The sequence below is a fragment of the Pseudophryne corroboree genome, chromosome 7, assembly GCF_028390025.1.
Source record: "Pseudophryne corroboree isolate aPseCor3 chromosome 7, aPseCor3.hap2, whole genome shotgun sequence".
Lineage (NCBI taxonomy): Eukaryota > Metazoa > Chordata > Amphibia > Anura > Myobatrachidae > Pseudophryne > Pseudophryne corroboree.
The window spans coordinates 252,389,075-252,401,799 of record NC_086450.1 but is presented as its reverse complement, the minus strand read 5'-3'; the positions used below and the strand labels follow the sequence as shown (position 1 = coordinate 252,401,799).

The 12,725-nt window shown below is 49.3% G+C and overlaps 1 protein-coding gene across 4 annotated transcripts in view; it reads left to right on the top strand.

Annotated features, from left to right (window-relative positions):
* Positions 1-12,725, top strand: part of TNRC18 (trinucleotide repeat containing 18) — a 1,076,633-nt gene that overhangs the window by 252,361 nt on the left and 811,547 nt on the right. The gene's annotated exons all lie outside the window — the stretch shown is intronic.

The window sequence follows — 12,725 nt, the reverse complement described above, 5'->3', positions numbered from 1 at the left end:
TAGGTCTTCATCCATTAATTCAATGGAATACTGGCCATGCTCAAAGGCTTTTTCTAGGTATTTACACCTTTGTTCCCTACCTAAAAATATTATTTTATTGTACAAATGATATTTGTACCACCTGCTGTGCTGCCTTAAACTAGGATTATTAAAGGTGAGTGAATGACAATAATGAGAATAAAGTTTGTTAATTACAATAAATGACGCACTATAAGCTGCCCGCAAGCTGATTCACCACAACTGAACCTCACCGCCAGTTCAAAAAGTTAAACAGATTAAAAGAGAAGATTTGTGGGACTCAAGATAACAGGCGCTTAAACACACAAAGACAATGAGTACTTAGCAATACGTCCCTAGGGTAGATTCCGCACTGCTACGTGGACAAATCTTTGTCTTCTTCAGCAAGATGTTTTTTTCCTCTCGTGTGGATATTGACATGAAAAAAGAGTAATATATGTGTAATAAAGTTTTTAACTACACACAAGTCTCTCTTATTGCTGTACACATTCACGCAGAGAAGGTAATATTTGTTTCACTGAAGAGGCGTACCCCAACTCACTTTCCACACAATGGGTTAAAGCCCATAGAGGTATCTTTTATCCACCACTGTGTCAAACAGGATCAGTCTGGTGATGAACCCTCTTTACCAGGAGAAATAGGCGTACCTCACTCACACAAGAAAAGTCTGGTTAAAGCACGTAAAGGTTTCTTTTGTGTTGGTTGTTACGTGGACAACTCTGTCTCCTTCAGCAAGATTCTGTACATCTATCCACTAACACAAAAGAAACCTTTACGTGCTTTAATCAGACTTTTCTTGTGTGAGTGAGGTATGCCTATTTCTCCTGGTAAAGAGGGTTCATCACCAGATTGATGCTGTTTGACACAGTGGTGGATAAAAGATACCTTTATGGGCTTTAACCCATTGTGTGGAAAGTGAGTTGGGGTACGCCTCTTCAGTGAAACGAATATTTCTTTCTCTGACGTCCTAGTGGATGCTGGGAACTCCGTAAGGACCATGGGGAATAGACGGGCTCCGCAGGAGACTGGGCACTCTAAAGAAAAGATTAGGTACTATCTGGTGTGCACTGGCTCCTCCCTCTATGCCCCTCCTCCAGACCTCAGTTAGAATCTGTGCCCGGCCAGAGCTGGGTGCTCCTAGTGGGCTCTCCTGAGCTTACTAGTAAAGAAAGTATTTATTAGGTTTTTTATTTTCAGTGAGCTTCTGCTGGCAACAGACTCACTGCTACGTGGGACTAAGGGGAGAGAAGCAAACCTACCTACTTGCAGCTAGCTTGTGCTTCTTAGGCTACTGGACACCATTAGCTCCAGAGGGTTCGAACACAGGCACCTGTCCTCGATCGTTCGTTCCCGGAGCCGCGCCGCCGTCCCCCTCGCAGAGCCAGAAGAACAGAAGCTTGAAGACAACGAAATCGGCGGCAGAAGACTCCTGTCTTCATTTAAGGTAGCGCACAGCACCGCAGCTGTGCGCCATTGCTCCCAGCACACTTACACACTCCGGTCACTGTAGGGTGCAGGGCGCTGGGGGAAGGGGGGGCGCCCTGGGCAGCAATTGAAGTACCTTTTGGCAATAAAAAATACATATATACAGTCTGGCACTGTATATATGTAAAAACCCCCGCTTTTTTTTACACAGAAAGCGGGACAGAAGCCCACCACTGAGGGGGCGGGGCCTTCTTCCTCAGCACACCAGCGCCATTTTCTCTCACAGCTCCGCTGGAAGCAGCTCCCCAGGCTCTCCCCTGCAGTATCCAGGTACAAGAAGGGTAAAAAGAGGGGGGGCACATACATTTAGGCGCAAATAAAACATATAAGGCAGCTATTGGGTAATCACTTATTATAAGTGAAAATCCCTGTGTTATATAGCGCTGTGGTGTGTGCTTTCATACTCTCTCTCTGTCTCCCCAAAGGACTTTGTGGGGTCCTGTACTCAGTCTGAGCATTCCCTGTTTGTGTGCGGTGTGTCGGTACGGCTGTGTCGACATGTTTGATGAGGAGGGTTACGTGGAGGCGGAGCAAGGGCAGATAAGTGTGGTGTCGCCCCCGTCGGGGCCGACACCTGATTGGATGGATATGTGGAAGGTCTTAAACGACAATGTAAGCTCCTTACATAAAAGGTTTGATGACCCTGCAGCCTTGGGACAGCCGGGGTCTCAGCCCGCGCCTGCCCAGGCGACTCAGAAACCGTCAGGGGCTCATAAACGCCCTCTATCTCAGATGGTTGACACAGATGTCGACACGGAGTCCGACTCCAGTGTCGACGATGATGAGGCACATTTACAGTCTAAAATGACCAAGGCCATCCGATACATGATTATTGCAATGAAAGATGTATTACACATTTCTGAGATTAACCCTGTTACTACCAAGAGGGTTTATATGTTTGGGGAGAAAAAGCAGCCAGTGACTTTTCCCCCATCTGATGAATTAAATGAATTATGTGAAGAAGCGTGGAGTTCCCCTGATAAGAAACTAGTGATTTCTAAGAGGTTACTGATGGCGCACCCTTTCCCGCCAACGGACAGGTTACATTGGGAAACATCCCCTAGGGTGGACAAGGCGCTGACACTCTTATCTAAAAAGGTGGCCCTGCCGTCTCAGGATACGGCCGCCCTAAGGGAGCCTGCGGATAGAAAGCAGGAAGCTATCCTGAAGTCAGTGTATACACACTCTGGTACTCTACTGAGACCTGCTATTGCTTCAGCCTGGATGTGTAGTGCTGTAGCAGCATGGACAGATACTCTGTCAGACGATATAGATTCCCTCGACCAGGGTGTCTCTTCTGTGGTGGCTGCAGAGTGCTCACCTTCTCGAGGGCCGCAGGTTCGGCATACAGGACTGGGTCCTGGTGACCACGGATGCAAGCCTCCGAGGATGGGGGGCAGTCACTCAGGGAAGAAACTTCCAAGGGCTGTGGTCAAGTCTGGAGACTTCTCTACACATAAATATACTGGAACTAAGGGCCATTTACAACGCCCTGAGTCAAGCAGAGCCCCTGCTTCGAAACCGGCCAGTGCTGATTCAGTCAGACAACATCACGGCGGTCGCCCATGTAAACCGCCAGGGCGGCACAAGAAGCAGGATGGCAATGGCGGAAGCCACAAAGATTCTTCGGTGGGCGGAGAATCGCGTGCAAGCACTGTCAGCAGTGTTCATTCCGGGAGTGGACAACTGGGAAGCAGACTTCCTCAGCAGACACGACCTCCACCCGGGAGAGTGGGGACTTCATCAAGAAGTCTTCACACAGATTGCAAAGCGATGGAAACTGCCACAGGTGGACATGATGGCGTCCCGCCTCAACAAAAAGCTAAAAAGATATTGCGCCAGGTCAAGGGACCCTCAGGCGATAGCTGTGGACGCCCTAGTGACACCGTGGGTGTACTAGTCGGTATATGTGTTTCCTCCTCTTCCTCTCATACCCAAGGTACTGAGAATAGTAAGAAAGAGAGGAATAAGAACAAGACTCATTGTTCCGGATTGGCCAAGAAGGACTTGGTACCCGGAACTGCAAGAAATGCGCACAGAGGACCCATGGCCTCTGCCTCTCAGACAGGACCTGCTGCAACAAGGGCCCTGTCTGTTCCAAGACTTACCGCGGCTGCGTTTGACGGCATGGCGGTTGAACGCCGGATCCTAGCGGAAAAAGGCATTCCGGATGAAGTTATTCCTACGCTGATAAAGGCTAGGAAGGATGTGACAGCAAAGCATTATCACCGTATATGGCGAAAATATGTTGCTTGGTGTGAGGCCAGGACGGCCCCTACAGAGGAATTCCAGCTGGGTCGATTTCTGCACTTCCTACAGTCAGGGGTGACTATGGGCCTAAAATTGGGGTCCATAAAGGTCCAGATTTCGGCCCTATCCATTTTCTTTCAAAAAGAACTGGCTTCACTGCCTGAGGTTCAGACGTTTGTTAAGGGAGTGCTGCATATTCAGCCCCCTTTTGTGCCACCAGTGGCACCCTGGGATCTTAACGTTGTGTTGGATTTCCTGAAATCCCACTGGTTTGAGCCACTTAAGACCGTGGAACTAAAGTATCTCACGTGGAAAGTGGTCATGCTGTTGGCCTTAGCATCGGCTAGGCGTGTGTCTGAATTGGCGGCTTTGTCATGTAAAAGCCCATATCTGATCTTCCATATGGGACAGGGCAGAATTGAGGACTCGTCCCCAATTTCTCCCAAAGGTGGTATCATCGTTTCATTTGAACCAACCTATTGTGGTGCCTGCGGCTACTCGGGACTTGGAGGACTTCAAGTTGCTGGACGTAGTCAGGGCTTTGAAAATATATGTTTCCAGAACGGCTGGAGTCAGGAAGACTGACTCGCTGTTTATCCTGCATGCACCCAACAAGCTGGGTGCTCCTGCTTCAAAGCAAACTATTGCTCGCTGGATCTGTAGCACGATTCAGCTGGCTCATTCTGCGGCTGGATTGCCGCATCCAAAATCAGTAAAAGCCCATTCCACAAGGAAGGTGGGCTCTTCTTGGGCGGCTGCCCGAGGGGTCTCGGCTTTACAGCTTTGCCGAGCGGCTACTTGGTCGGGTTCAAACACCTTTGCAAAGTTCTACAAGTTTGATACCCTGGCTGAGGAGGACCTTGTGTTTGCTGAATCGGTGCTGCAGAGTCATCCGCACTCTCCCACCCGTTTGGGAGCTTTGGTATAATCCCCATGGTCCTTACGGAGTTCCCAGCATCCACTAGGACGTCAGAGAAAATAAGAATTTACTCACTGGTAATTCTATTTCTCGTAGTCCGTAGTGGATGCTGGGCGCCCGTCCCAAGTGCGGACTTTCTGCAATACGTGTATATAGTTATTGCTTAAATAAGGGTTATTGTTATGAGCCATCCGTTGAGTGAGGCTCAGTTGTTGTTCATACTGTTAACTGGGTAAGGTTATCACAAGTTGTACGGTGTGATTGGTGTGGCTGGTATGAGTCTTACCCTGGATTCCAAATATCCTTTCCTTGTAATGTCAGCTCTTCCGGGCACAGTTTCCCTAACTGAGGTTTGGAGGAGGGGCATAGAGGGAGGAGCCAGTGCACACCAGATAGTACCTAATCTTTTCTTTAGAGTGCCCAGTCTCCTGCGGAGCCCGTCTATTCCCCATGGTCCTTACGGAGTTCCCAACATCCACTACGGACTACGAGAAATAGAATTACCGGTGAGTAAATTCTTATTTTCTCTGCGTGAATGTATACAGCAATAAGAAAGACTTGTGTGTAGTTAAAAACTTTATTACACATATATATATTACTCTTTTCTGTTACGTCCTAGAGGATGCTGGGGACTCCGTAAGTACCATGGGGTATAGACGGGCTCCGCAGGAGACATGGGCACTTTAAGACTTTAGATGGGTGTGAACTGGCTCCTCCCTCTATGCCCCTCCTCCAGACCTCAGTTTGATCCTGTGCCCAGAGGAGACTGGATGCACTGCAGGGGAGCTCTACTGAGTTTCTCTGAAAATACTTTTGTTAGGTTTTTTATTTTCAGGGAGCACTGCTGGCAACAGGCTCCCTGCTTCGTGGGACTGAGGGGAGAGACGCAGACCTACTTTACTGATAGGCTCTGTGTCTTAGGCTACTGGACACCATTAGCTCCAGAGGGTCAGAACACAGGTGTCGTCCTCGCTGTTCGTCCCGGAGCCGCGCCGCCTTCCTCCTCACAGAGCCCGAAGATAGAAGCCGGGTGAGTATATGAAGAAAGAAGACTTCACAGGCGGTAGAAGACTTCAGATCTTCAGTGAGGTACCGCACAGCGGTCGCGCTGTGCGCCATTGCTCCCACACACACAGGCACAGCAAGGGCGCAGGGGGGGGGCGCCCTGGGCAGCAATAATTACCTCAAATAAGACTGGCACCAGGCTTAGGTACTGCGGAGGCAGTATATTATAAAACCCCCGCCAGTATAAAAAAATTGAGCGGGACCGAAGCCCGAAGATCCTCCAGCACTAACCAGCGCCATTTTCTCCACAGCATGCTGCAGAGAAGCTGCTCCCGGACTCTCCCCTGCTGAACATAGTAACGGGATAAAAAATGAGGGGGGGGGGGGGGGGGGGGGGGGGACGACACATTTATTTGGCGCAGATCACATATACAAAAAAGCGCTCTATAGGCTGGGACTGTGTTTTCAGTGTCTAGTGGTGCTGGGTGTGTGCTGGCATACTCTCTCTCTATCTCTCCAAAGGGCCTTATTGGGGGGCTGTCCCCATATTCATAAATCCCAGTGTGGGTGGGGGTGTCAGTACGTGTGTGTCGACATGTCTGAAGCGGAAGGCTCGTCTTGGGAGGATGCAGAGCAGATGGTGGTGGTGGTGTCTCCGTCGGCACAGCCGACACCGGATTGGTTGGACATGTGGAATGTGTTAAATGCAAATGTGACTTTATTGCATAAGAGATTGGACAAAGCAGGGAGTCAATCCATGGCTTTAGCGGTGTCACAAGACCCTTCAGGGTCCTATAAACGTCCTTTTTCCCAGGTAGCAGACACTGATACCGACACGGATTCTGACTCCAGTGTCGACTATGATGATGCGAGGTTACACCCAAGAGTGGCCAAGAGTATTCAATATATGATTATTGCAATAAAAGATGTTTTACATATCACAGAGGACCCTTCTGTCCCTGACACGAGGGTCTGCATGTCTAAGGGGAAGAAACCTGAGGTAACGTTTCCCCCATCTCATGAGCTGAACGCTTTATTTGAAAATGCTTGGGAACTCCAGACAAGAGACTGCAGGTTCCCAAGAGAATTATTATGGCGTATCCTTTCCCCTCAAAGGACAGGCTATAATGGGAATCCTCGCCCACGGTGGACAAGGCTTTGACGCGCTTATCCAAAAAGGTGGCGCTACCGTCCCCGGCGGCCCTAAAAGATCCTGCTGATCGCAGGCAGCAAACTACCTTAAAATACATTTTCGCGCATACTGGAGCCCTACTCAGGCCGGTGGTAGCATCGGCATGGGTTGGTAGCGCAATTGCAACGTGGGTAGATAACTTGTCATCGGACATTGACACCTTAGATAAGGATAGTATTTTGTTGACCTTGGGTCACATGAAGGACGCAGCGTTATATATGAGAGAGGCTGCGAGAGATATTGGGCTGTTGGGTTCAAGAGCCAATGCCATGGCAGTTTCTGCTAGAAGGTCCCTGTGGACCCGTCAATGGACAGGTGATGCTGATTCAAAGAGACATATGGAAGCTTTGCCTTACAAGGGTGAAGTTTTATTTGGAGAGGGCCTCGCGGACTTAGTTTCCACAGCTACCGTGTCACGATCCGGGTATCTGGACGCCATTTCTTACCCATCAGATGCCTCCTAAGGCTGGCTCAGCGCTCCAGGACCGGATCCCATCTGTTATCCTGATGTGTACATTCCTGTATCCTCTCCTGTCACTCTGGGACGCTGTCACAGTAAACGCCATATTACACCTGGCATGGCGTCTCCCGCGGCCTCCGCCGCCGTCCCTGAACTTCTGCATGCAGAGTGTCTGAGTGGCGATTACGTCAGCCGCGGCCTCCGCTGTGTCCGCGTGGTTGGATGTGCATCTGTCAGCCTGGCGCCTCCTGTCTCCGGTGGCCGGCGCCGCCATTACTGTTTTCATTACCACATGGATTACAAACCAAACTTCCCTCCAAGTGTCTGCATGGGCGCAGCCATCTTGGATTCTGTCAGCTGATCATTTCCACCAATCTGTTCTCAGTATTGATAATCTGCATAATTGCCTAGCCAATCCCTTCCTTGCTGCAGGTATAAATACACTGTGCCTGAGCAAGGAAGGCGTCAGTGCTATGGTTGTCAAACCTAGTTCCTGTTTGTCTCTCTCCTGTGATTGTCTTCCAGGTTCCAGCTCCTGTCTCAAGACTTCCACCATAGAGACCCGCACCAGCATTCCACCTGCGGTGTAGCCTGACTCTCCAATCCATTGTGGATTCATCTGTTTCCAGCTACAACATTACCTGCTTCCAGCTCAGCTTCCAGCAGAGTACAGCTTCCCTTAAAGGGCCGGTGTCCTTTCTACACTTTACCACTCTCCACCGGTATTATTATTTCTCCGCTCTCAAGTTCTACATTTCAGTTCATATTTCATCGCTCCCAAGTTCATTTATTATTTAACTGGTTCCAGCCAGTATCCACTCCGTGCTAACAACAGTCTGGTTCCAGCCAGTATCCACAGCAGCTGTTTTATCTTCAGCAACCCAGCTTTTCCTGGAACACCAGCTGGCACAATCCTGGGTTATCTCCATTGCTACAGTCGGGCCTGGTAAGGACTTTCCATCTAGAAGATCATAAGAACTATCTCACACTACCAGTGCCCTGTGGCTCCTGCCATCCTGTAGTACCCAGGAACTGTATTTATTCTTTGCTGACTTTTACGTTTTCTTTTACTGCTGCTGTGTTGCGGAGTTGTCATAATAAACATCATTGACTTTTATCCAAGTTGTCGTGGTCACGCCTTCGGGCAGTTATTATTCATGTTACTTACATGTCCAGGGGTCTGATACAACCTCCCAGGTTCCGGTACATCTCAGCCCCTACAACTGAGGCTGCCTCCCGTCAGCTCAGGCCCTCAGTTGTGACATACCGCAGGTAAGTCTTCTTTTTTGCCTTTTGTTCCCCCACAGCAAAAGAATCACCTCAATACCAGATGCAGTCCTTTCGGTCGCTTAAGTTCAGAAAGAGTCGGGGCTCTACCTTCCTCGCCGGAGGTAAAGGTAGAGGGAAAAGAGCACCAGCTACGGCTAGTTCCCAGGAACAAAAATCCTCCCCGGCCTCTACAAAATCCACCGCATGACGCTGGGACTCCACTGCGGGAGTCCGCACCGGTGGGGGCACGTCTTCGTCTCTTCAGCCAGGTCTGGGTTCAGTTGAATTTGGATCCTTGGGTGATCGAAATTGTATCCCAGGGCTACAAACTGGAGTTCGAAGATGTGGCTCCACACCGATTTTTCAAATCGGCCTTGCCAGCTTCTCCCCCCGAGAGGGAAACAGTTTCAGCTGCCATACAGAAACTGTGTCAACAACAGGTGATTATCAAGGTTCCCCTAGGGCAACAGGGAAACTGGTTTTATTCAACCCTGTTTGTGGTCCCGAAGCCGGACGGCTCGGTCAGACCAATTCTAGATCTAAAATCCCTAAACCTATATTTGAAGAGGTTCAAATTCAAGATGGAATCTCTCCGGGCTGTGATCTCCAGCCTGGAAGGGGGGGGGGATTTTATGGTGTCTCTGGACATAAAGGATGCATACCTTCATGTCCCCATATATCCTCCTCATCAGGCGTACCTGAGATTTGCTGTACAGGATTGTCATTACCCGTTTCAGACATTGCCGTTTGGGCTTTCCACGGCCCTGAGAATTTTCACCAAGGTAATGGCGGAAATGATGGTGCTCCTGCGCAAGCAGGGAGTCGCAATTATCCCATACTTGGACGATCTCCTGATAAAGGCAAGATCGAGAGATCAGTTTCTAAAGAGCGTGTCTCTCTCCCTGAGAGTACTACAACAACACGGCTGGATTCTAAATCTACCAAAGTCGCAGTTGGTTCTGACAACTCGGCTGGCGTTTTTGGGCATGATTCTGGACACCGAAAAAAAAGAGGGTTTTTCTCCCAATGGAAAAAGTTCAGGAACTCCAGAACATGGTCAAGGACCTGTTAAAACCAAAAAGAGGCTCAGTTCATCAACGCACTCGAGTATTGGGAAAGATGGTGGCGGCCTACGAGGCCATTCCGTTCAGCAGGTTCCATGCGAGAGCTTTTCAGTGGGACCTTCTGGACAAGTGGTCAGGGTCCCATCTACAAATGCATCGGAGAATAAGCCTGTCCCCCAGGGCCAGGGTATCTCTCCTGTGGTGGCTTCAGAGTGCTCACCTTCTAGAGGGTCGCAGGTTCGGCATTCAAGATTGGGTTCTTGTGACCACGGACGCGAGCCTCTGAGGATGGGGAGCAGTCACACAAGGAAGACATTTTCAGGGAATATGGTCAAGCCAGGAGGCTTGTCTACACATCAATGTGCTGGAACTAAGGGCCATATACAATGGCCTACAGCAAGCGGAGAATCTTCTTCGCAACCTACCCGTTCTGATTCAGTCAGACAATGTCACAGCTGTGGCGCATGTAAACCGCCAAGGCGGGACAAGGAGCAGAGCAGCAATGGCAGAAGCCACCAGGATTCTTCGCTGGGCGGAAAATCATGTAAGCGCTCTGTCAGCAGTCTTCATCCCGGGAGTAGACAACTGGGAAGCAGACTTCCTCAGCAGACACGATATCCATCCAGGAGAGTGGGGGCTTCATCAAGAAGTCTTTGCTGAAGTAACAAGTCGTTGGGGACTTCCTCAAATAGACATGATGGCGTCACGCCTCAACAAAAAGCATCGGACGTATTGTTCCAGGTCGAGGGACCCTCAGGCAGTGGCGGTGGACGCCCTAGTGACACCGTGGGTGTTTCAGTCGGTCTATGTGTTCCCTCCTCTTCCACTCATCTCAAAACTATTGAGAATCATAAGACGAACAAGAGTGCTCACAATACTCATTGTTACAGATTGGCCTCGAAGGGCCTGGTTTTCAGATCTTCAGAAAATGATCACAGAAGATCCGTGGCCTCTTCCTCTCAGGGAGGACCCGTTACAACAGGGGCCCTGCGTGTTCCAGGACTTACCACAGTTACGTTTGACGGCATGGCGGTTGAACACCAAATCCTAGCTAGGAAGGGTATTCCGGGGGAAGTCATCCCTACTCTAATTAAAGCTAGGAAGGAGATAACGGCGAGGCATTATCACCGTATCTGGAGGAAATATGTGTCTTGGTGTGAAGCCAAGAATGCTCCTACGGAAGATTTTCAGCTGAGTCGTTTTCTCCATTTTCTGCAGACAGGAGTGGATATATACTAAAGTTAGGCTCCATTAAGGTGCAGATTTCGGCCTTATCTATATTCTTTCAGAAGGAGTTGGCTTCTCTCCCAGAGGTCCAGACTTTTGTGAAAGGAGTACTGCACATCCAACCTCCTTTTGTGCCCCAGTGGCACCGTGGGACCTTAACGTGGTGTTACGGTTCCTTCAATCACACTGGTTTGAACCTCTTCAAACGGTGGAGTTAAAATTTCTCACTTGGAAAGTGGTCATGTTGTTGGCCTTGGCATCTGCGAGGCGGGTGTCTGAATTGGAGGCTGTGTCTCACAAGAGCCCATATCTGATTTTCCATGTGAATCGAGCGGAGTTGAGAACTCGTCCTCAATTTCTACCTAAGGTGGTTTCGTCGTTCCATATGAACCAACCTATGGTGGTGCAGGTGGCTACGGGTGACTTGGAGTATTCCAAGTCCCTGGATGTAGTCAGGGCCTTAAAAATTTATGTAGCCAGGACGGCTAGAGTTAGGAAAACAGAGGCTCTGTTTGTCCTGTATGCGGCCAACAAGGTTGGCGCTCCTGCTTCTAAGCAGACTATTGCTCGCTAGATCTGTAACACACGATTCAGCAGGCTCATTTTACGGCTAGATTGCCGTTACCAAATTCGGTAAAGGCCTATTCCACTAGGAAGGTGGGCTCTTCTTGGGCGGCTGCCCGAGGCGTCTCGGCATTACAGCTGTGCCGAGCAGCTACTTGGTTGGGTTCAAACACTTTTGCAAAATTCTACAAGTTTGATACCCTGGCTGAGGAGGACCTCATGTTTGCTCAATCGGTGCTGCAGAGTCATCCGCACTCTCCCGCCCGGTCTGGAGCTTTGGTATAATCCCCATGGTCCTTACGGAGTCCCCAGCATCCTCTAGGACGCAAGAGAAAGTAAGATTTTAAACCTACTGGTAAATCTTTTTCTCCTAGTCCGTAGAGGATGCTGGGCGCCCGTCCCAGTGCGGACAGTTTCTGCAAGGCTTGTATATAGTTGTTGCTTACATAGGGGTTATGTTACAGTTGTGATCAGTCTCTGGCTGATGCTGTTTTATGCATACTGTTAACTGGTTTGGTATATTCCATGTTGTACGGTGTGTATGGTTTGGGCTGGTTTGTATCTCGCCCTAGGATTAACAAAAATACTTTCCTCGTACTGTCCGTCTCCTCTGGGCACAGTTCTTTATCTGAGGTCTGGAGGAGGGGCATAGAGGGAGGAGCCAGTTCACATCCATCTAAAGTGCCCATGTCTCCTGTGGAGCCTGTCTATACCCCATGGTGCTTACGGAGTCCCCAGCATCATCTACGGACTAGGAGAAAAAGATTTACCGGTAGGTTTAAAATCTTATTTTTTCATGTCAATATCCACACGAGAGGAAAAAAAAAATCTTGCTGAAGAAGACTAAGAGTTGTCCACGTAGCAGTGCGGAATCTACCCTAGGGACGTATTGCTAAGTATTCATTGTCTTTGTGTGTTTAAGCGCTTGTTATCTTGAGTCCCACAAATCTTCTATTTTAATCTGTTTAACTTTTTGAATTGGGGGCGAGGTTCAATTGTGGTGAATCAGCTTGCGGGCAGCTTATAGTGCGCCATTTATTGGGATTCACAAACGTTCTTCACACTATTGGCATTGGCATCTGCTAGACGTGTGTCAGAATTGGGGGCATTGTCCTGCAAGAGCCCCTACTTGATTTTCCATGAAGATAGAGCTGATCTCAGGACGCGTCAGCAATTTTTTCCAAAGGCTGTGTCGGCTTTTCATATCATCCAACCTATTGTTGTGCCAGTGGCTACTGACGCCTCATTTACTTCAAAGTCCTTGGATGTTGT